Source organism: Halyomorpha halys, unplaced genomic scaffold (genome assembly GCF_000696795.3).
Source record: "Halyomorpha halys isolate HHAL.00 unplaced genomic scaffold, Hhal_1.1 Scaffold408.1, whole genome shotgun sequence".
NCBI classification, from domain to species: domain Eukaryota; kingdom Metazoa; phylum Arthropoda; class Insecta; order Hemiptera; family Pentatomidae; genus Halyomorpha; species Halyomorpha halys.
The window spans coordinates 291,942-300,720 of record NW_027113749.1 but is presented as its reverse complement, the minus strand read 5'-3'; positions in this window follow the sequence as shown (position 1 = coordinate 300,720).

The following is an 8,779-nucleotide window of genomic DNA, read 5'->3' as shown; positions in this document are numbered from 1 at the left end:
AATTGTAGTAATACCTTGTAAATAAATACTTAGCTTCTTTATGTAGTTTATATACTCCAATATATCACTCTTTATTATCCTATATAATTAATGGTTACAACATTTTATAAATATAAAGGTATTTAATTGGTGAACTGGTAAACAAACAAACAGCCTTTGGAAAGGAATCCAATTGTAATAATAGTTTTTTAGGACTCAATTTATAATCAATTAATTAACTTATTTTTGGATAATTGCCTTCAGCGATTATCCTGGCATCCCAAGTAAATCTGCTACTAGTACATAGCACTTAGTATACATATATATGTTGTTGTTATAGTAAATAACAATATATAAATTATAAAAAATAAAAAATCTTATCAATAGAAAATCGAGTTATTAAACACGTATTATCAGTCAAATTATTTGTGTGATTGTATGAGTCTTTAAATAAATAGAATACTGAGAAGAAATTTCACATAAATAAAACTTAAATCTACTCATTTAAACATTATCTGTTATAATTATAATGTAATTAACTTACAGTAAAAGGATATGATTTAAGCATCGTCAAAGTATATCAAAGGTTTCTATTTTTCACTCTCCTAAAAAATGCAAAGTATGAATTAGTGTTGATATTTTTGATAATATATATAAAAATAATAATAATAATAAAAGGTATCTCTTGAAATTCAATTTTCTAATATTTTTGTTAATGATGGAAAAGTGTATGGTTTTACAAGAAATTTTCGTAGAGGTAGTTTCTTTACCTACCATAACACATAAAAATAAAAAAAACATGATTAAAGAATTTTGAATAAAGGGACAATTGAGGACCGAATCGCTTTAATTTTTGTGAACTCAGAATGAGAAGCGTTTACAAAAGTTTTGTAATTTTGTAAAATTGAATATATGTTTTTAATAAAAAAAAGTTATTGATTGGAATAAGATAAAAATGACCATTTTAATTTGATATTTTTATTAATTTAAAAAAAGTATAAATCACTATGATTATTATAAATATATATAAAAAAAATGATTACCCATGTTTTCATACAATTTATTCTTTTATAACTTTTCAAATACCGAATCTCATTTACTTGAGTAGAACATATATTTCTTAACATCCACCATCCTGTAAAAGTTTCCATTATATCATTAAAATATAATCTCTGATTAGATAGGAGGATATCACAATATATATGTAAGTAATACAAGTTATATAATCCCAGTTCCACCGCATCACCTTATCATAGCATCAAAATTCTAAAATTATTTTATAAGAATAATTACATTTCAAGATTAAAAAAATAAATTTTAAACGTAATGTGAATACCAAAAATATGAATAAAACCATTAGTTTCAGTAGGTATACGCTCATATGTGTTCACATTGCTTCGATATAATTAAAAAAATAACATTATACATTAAAAATTGAAGAGTAAGAAAAGAAAAATAGGTAAAATATGATATTTTAAATTGAATAATTGTGTATCAATGGCTTCAGGGTAAAGATGTCCATTTTTTACAGGGATTTTAAATAAAAAATATCAAGTTACATAAATAAAAATAAATCTCAAATTTTGGAATTAACAGGAAGAATGGAGATTTCATTCTAAAACCAATTAAAAAAAATAAACTTGATTATTTTTTCTGAGCCTTCAATAGACCAAATGTGATAATAATTACATTATACAAAATTACAAAATGTGCTTTAACAATTTTCTTATCAAAATGTTTTCTGTACATGCATCAAATATATATGCATCAACCTACGTGTGTTAACTTACATTGAATTTACTATTATATAATTTTGATAAGTTTGAATAAAGAAATAAAGTATTTATGATGAAATATTTTATTTAATGATATAAATACAATTTATAATAATGTAAATGTACAAGAAACGCATTTACTGCCCATTTATTCACTACAGTCACTGTAAAATAAATGAGTATATACTATAAAAATAAATATCTTATAACATATCAGGAAATCTCATGTTTTGTATTCATGACGAAGAAGTAATCAAACCGTAAATAAATTCAGTAAAGAAGTAAAGAATAATAAATAAAGAAGTAATCAAAACGTAAATAAAATCAGTAAAAAAAATAATAATAAAACTGAAACTGGAATCGTTTGAATCTATCAGATACATTTATAAATTGCTCGCCTTAAAACCCATTGAAAGTAAAAAGAGGTCTGACTAGTTCCAAAGCGATTTGTAATCTGGACAGAAACAACCAAATATAGAGGATCATTAATTAGTAGTAGTATAGAATTCTCTGTATTCATTGACTATAAATTAGTAAAGTAGGTTCAGATTAAACAATTAAAACGACCTATGTAATTTATAGGTTTTACTTTTAAATAATCAATATGTTTTAAATGATATCTGTTTTTAAATTAGTTGTTACTAGTAGCGGGATGTTACCAGAACGAAAATTAATTTCAGATTTATCATCGGTAACAATTTCTATTCAGTAATTAATTACGAATAGTTATTAGTTTTATACCACTTGATACACTGAAACTAATCTACTGAATCATAATTAAATTAATTAATTATGGTTCAATTAAAATTGGAGAAATAATGTTTCCTATAAATTTAACAAGCGATAAACAGTCTTTGAATGGAATTAACCAGTTGTTTCGGGTGCTATGAAAAAGTCTCTTTAGAATAAGACAATGTTCATTGTTATTGTTAAGAACTTAGATTCTTACTCCGTTTCTGGCTTTGTTAAGAAGGCTGGCTCGAGCGGGCAAAGATCTACAAGGTCTGTAGAGCACACTGAGAAAAGAAACATATATATATGACATTTAAGAATTTGATGATTAAGAATTTTCCTATTTCCATGGTTGTTAATTTAGTTGTCAAATTTTACTTATCAATATATGATAACAAATTTGTTTCAAAGTTCCCTCGTTAAAAATATTATGTTCTATAATATTCCCTTTTAAAGAGCAGAACTGCAGGAACATGAAAACATTTAAACACATAAAGTTATTAATTAGAAAAAAGAAGGAGCGATGAAGAAAAATGGTTCATTGTGTGCTGTATTATTTGACAGTGGAATTTTTCCTCATTTATTTAATGAATTATTTTTTTTAGCGTGGTCTTCACAGTGTGATTATGGCCCATTTTTTTTTTTTAAAGGCATTATACACTGAAAAATAAGTTCTAGAACTGTATCATTAAAGCATTTATTATATTTTCCTTAAATTAAAATTAATTGGAACCAATTTACAGAAAAAAAAACAGAACCCATAAGCAATTAAGTAATAAAGTACGGTGATGCTATGCAGGTACCATCACTCACTGGGACACTCGAGAAATGATTTCTAGGATAATAAGGTTAAGAAGATTCCTGAGGCAAGGTCAACTTGCAGAGTGGGATGACCGGTTGCTTTCGTATTTTGCAACAGTTAGCGGGATACGCAATCAACTAATATACCCCAACTCCTTTAACAGGCTATTAAAAAACTATGGCAGACTGGTTAATGATATCCTACTTTTACCGACTGGAGATGTTCTCTCTGAGCTAGCAGTGAACAGACGCTGGCTCGCTCTGACGCAACCGGTTTCCCAACTCCCAACTCAGGGTCAAGTTGAAGCTCATTTTTATGTAACACCTGTTGACGCCGAGCGTCGGCATCTATATCGATAGTCTTCTTAATAGCTACTTGAGCATTTGTATATCTAATAACCTTATCTCTATTAAGCTCCTGTATAATTTATTATTTTGGGATAGTTCTTAACATAGACGTTACACTATATAAGTACCACTAGTCCTGAGGCGACAACAAAAGCTGATTTTGTGATGATCTCCTGAATGAGATATCTTCTAGCCATGTTCCGAGTAAATGATCATATCAATATTTATAATAATGAAGATAATGTATGCACACCAGTTACCGAAAAAAAAACTCTTGAATTTTATTTGAACTTTTATTTTTATAATGGTGGAAAGTAGTTTCATTTTAAAATAAGGTAATTTGTGGCAAGTATATAAAAAAATGTTAGAGGTTTGACTTAGGTAGTGATCTCAAAAACATTGCGACCACTAATACTTAATCCATAGCATCAATATAAAAAACAAATGTGATAATAATAACTAACTATGCGTGCTCTTTAGGTCGGGAGAGGACAAAGAAAATCAGAAATTCATCCTACTATTCTATTGGTTGAACATTTTAAAGAGCACTTATTTAGTTTTACACTACTGTTCAGCACTATAAGGTGACAATAACTGTATTTAAAAAATATATTATCCTAAATACGCGTTTGCCCTGAATTTCCTTAAATTTCTTTTTAAATATTGCCGTTGCAATTATTGAAATTTTAATAACAATTGTTTTATTCAATTATTTTTAAACATCTGAATAAAATTAAATTCATCTGAAGCTTTAAAAACATGACTTTGATTCGATTTATTTTTTTAAGCTTTTATATAAAAGAGGCTTTTAAAAAGAAAAAAAAAGTGATAAATGTGCAAACAGTAAAAAGGTTTTGTTAAAACTGTTGATATGAAACTTTTGAAATGTAAATAACTAATTCGTTCTCTGAAAAAAAATATTACTAATACTTGAATAAGAATAATTTGCTTAAGCAATGACTAATTTTGCATTTAACAGCTATGATAATGGAACTTAGAAAGTCATTTATATATATTTTTTAGTAAGGCTGCATATACCGTAGTAAATACGATACTATGAGCATAAGAAATTTACACCCAACGTTTCCCAGTGTGCATGTGCATCACCATTAATTCATCTAAAAATCAAAGTTTGACTGTCACAACAGTGGCATGTAGATTATTGGTACTCTAACCTTCCCCACTTACCTAAGGAATGAAAAAAAAACATTGTTAGTGAACTTGAAAATTTTCGCCATTCCGATTCAGAATTTGTTACTTGATAAGAATCATTCTTTGAAAATACTTCTTTTCATTAAAAATTCCTGAGATAAGTGCAATGGTGACGTACCGGGCGAGATTAAACAGTCGTCTACATTGCATATGATCGAAAACTGATACACCGCAATTAAAACCTACTAAGTTTCATTTCGAAATTCTACAAAAAATATGAAAGGTGTCTATGGAGTCCTAAATAAACAGTATTTATAAATATATATTCACATATAAATTTTTTTATATTTATAGATATAGAAAGATATTTAAAACATGGAATGAAAAACACTAAAACCAAATTTATATGACATTATCTAAGAAAGAAAACAAATGGACGCGGTGTTTCCTGTGCTCAAATAAATCCAGAAAGAAGCCAAACTAGTTCTGAAGCCATTTATTATCCGACTACGATTAGAATAAATTATGAATTAATAGCGTTATCCAATGATTTGTGTTCATTGACAATGGTGTAATTAAGTTTAGATTAAATATATCATATTTTATTAGGCCGTATAATGACTGGTTCTGATACTATAACTAATTAACATCTCCTTAGAATATTTTTGAGTTCTTCATAACCTCGAGCAGTATTAAATTTTTTATATGAGTATGTTAGAATCCGAAGTGTAAGAGTGACAAGTTTTAGGAAAAAATTTTGTGTCCTACCTTTTCCTGAACCACATTTATGTTATCATCAATTTGTAAAATAATCCATCATTTGTTAATTGAAAATTAATTTCACAATTGTATCAATATTGAAGAGTAAATTTGGTTCAGGGACTGATAGATAACAACACACATCTTTTTTTTCAAAACTTTTGCTTGATCTCTTTCTAATTTCTAATTACATTAATATATTATTTATTGATTATTATATATTAATATAATTTAATCAAACGCCGCACCAAATATTTTAAAAAATCAATATTTCAAAAATATCAATGGTTTAAATATTTTCAATCAAAACAAAGCGGTAAAAAGCAAAAAATAAAATACAAAACTCCATTGCCGGTTGATTGATTATAAGAGGGCAGATATCAGCATCAACATGGAAGCTTTACACGATGCTGTACTTGAACCATAAATAATAGTTCGTGGTATCAAGATGACTGTGAATGGGAATGAAAGTAAAGTCAGAGTTCAGTATGAACTAAATGAGCACTTTAAGAAGTACAAGTGTGTTCGACAAGATGTTGGACTGGCCTGATAGAAAGATCCTGTGACGTATTTTCTAAACTAGAAGAAGCCGCGAAAAATGGGTCTGGTCCATCGACAATAGACTGAGACCTTTTGTAGAGAGAGTGGCAATAGGCTAGGAGAGATAAGAATTGGGAATTGACATCTTGAGTGGGTTACAGACTCTTTAATCTTCGTTCTTCTAGTGTGTTCCGATCATAATATTCTAGAAAAAATAAGGCGTAGGATCCTACTCACCATTAGATGTTAAGTGCAAGTATCAGGAAAAGAACATTATTTAGATCTATAAAAGCATTGATGTAAAAAAAAAAATATCACAACCTCTCTTGTCGTATGGCTTGGAATGTTGGATCTAACTAGAAACCAATAAGCCCATCCTACAATAGAACTCCGGAAAATCTATAGACCCACTCAAGAATGAATATGGCGAGGAACATATAGATAATTAAAACCTCTCAATAAGGAAGCTAGCAGTTTAAAATCAAGTTGAAGAGGTTTTGTTGGGCTCTCCGTTGAGATATTTTTGCGGCAGTGATATATACTATTTGTAGAAACGGAATGCCAAATTTGCGCTGGTAATATGGTTCCGTTAGGAGTGTACACACCAAAGGAGAGACGGATATTGAGATTTTTGGTATAGGTGAAAACCTACAGAAGTTAGTTGTAGAGCACTAATAAAATAACTAAATAAAAAACATAAATACGGTGGAAAGAGTTTCAAGCGTACTATTTCGTGTTGAAGGGATAAATATTAGAATTAGAAAAGATTTAAAATCTGGAATTTTTGTAGTTATTTTAAAACTTATGATTCTGTTGTACGTCAATATTTTCTGTATTTTACTTTATTTTCAATCGCTATTATGTAGAAATGTATTGATATTGTTTATTGAAGAAAACTTAGGTTTTCATAACAGAACTTGGTGACTTTCAATGGTGTTATCAATATATTTTTTAAATTATGGTTTTTAACAAACTGTACATAATATAATAAGTGTGAACCTTTTGCATAAAATTATTTACAGAATATCATTAATAATTGTATATTTAATAACAAGTTTAAATGTGTGATTTTATGAAATTGTGCCTGTTTTTATCTCACCTTCTTTCTAATAGGAGCAGTATGGCTAACCAAAGATACATTACTATGGTTAATGCTAATTGTTCAGCAATGTTTTTCTAAATCAGAAAGAATAAAAAACTGATCTGATGAAATAAAAAAAAAGGTTTGGAAAAATATCTGAGCCCTAATTTAAACACGAATTTGGATTGTCACAATTAAAAGTTTTGTACTGCCTATAAGAAGTACACTAAATGTATATTTAATATCTTAAATTGTATACGTTATTTAATTAATCGTTTATTAATTAATAAATCCGAATAATAATTCGGAATAAAGGTATGGATTAAATATTAAAACTAGTGAAAATGTTGATAGCCCATAATAGCCTGTGCTGGGATTGGGTTAGACTAAACCCACATAACTGTTCGGTAATGCATAAACTAGATTATAACCCCTTTTTGTGGACGAGCTCTGATGTACCTTTATCTTACCGATATTAAAATTTTGGGTGTTGTGAAAGTTTTACATATGATTTTGAATCGTAGAACCGAAATATATGCAATGTGAACCGATATCTTTGAGAAATATCTTTTTTGTTACATTACTTTGCATAGTAAGTCTTTAAATAGCCTATACCTGAGTTTGACGAATCACATTTTTTGTTTATTTCATAATTTTTTCAACAATGAAGTCATTTGCATCCTAATTGACAGCTTCTAAAAAGGGAATAGTCACTTACTTTATCGTTTAAATGCTGAAGAACCTCAGTTCTGTTGTTTAAAATCAGTGCAAGGATAATATTTGCACATTTTAAATGTAATCTATATACATCTTCTTGTTTTAACTGCATTTTTTAAAATTTTAAATATACTCACTAGGGGATGCGCGCACGTGGGGTCAGCTATTTCGATGAAACTTTTTGATGATACTAGATGGAAAAATACTATACTTGTTTCCATTTTTCTATATATAATATTAGACATATTCTTGCCAATGCCCTCAATAACCCGGTACAAAATAATATTTTACATATTTCTTATATTATCACATACCGCTTTTCTCAGAAAATATTGAATGGTTATTACATACCTTTTTTTGTGTCGAATACAACCAAAATATTTTTATTGTAATAAAGGAGTTTATGTGCGTAAAAATTACGAAAACCAAAAGTCGTTTCTAGTAAAGTTGATTAAAAAAAATTTCTGTTTGGGAAAAGTATGATTCGGTTTTAGCGTCATGTTCATATAAATCAAAATTTCGAGCTTGAATTTTGGAGGATATTTTTTTTCTGCAGTGAACTTTTTACAAAGTTATTCTAATGAATCGTAACTATATATGTTAGAAAATTGAACTTTTGATCTTCAATGCACATAAGTATATTTTAGATTTTATGCCTCTTATTTGGATGCAAAAGCAGTTTCAAATAATGTAAAAAGTATTCTAACCCCTTTTTTAAATCTACAGTTCTAATTTGTTTTCAAGGCCTTCCTATTTATACCATTTCTTGCAGTTTAGAGGTTCCTAAACCAAGTTTCTTGTAGATTGGTTGTTTAGTCTTGAAGTTTTTGCAATTTTTGTGATTTACAAAAGGGCTAATGATAAATAAGGTGAGGCGCGTTTTAGCATTATATAT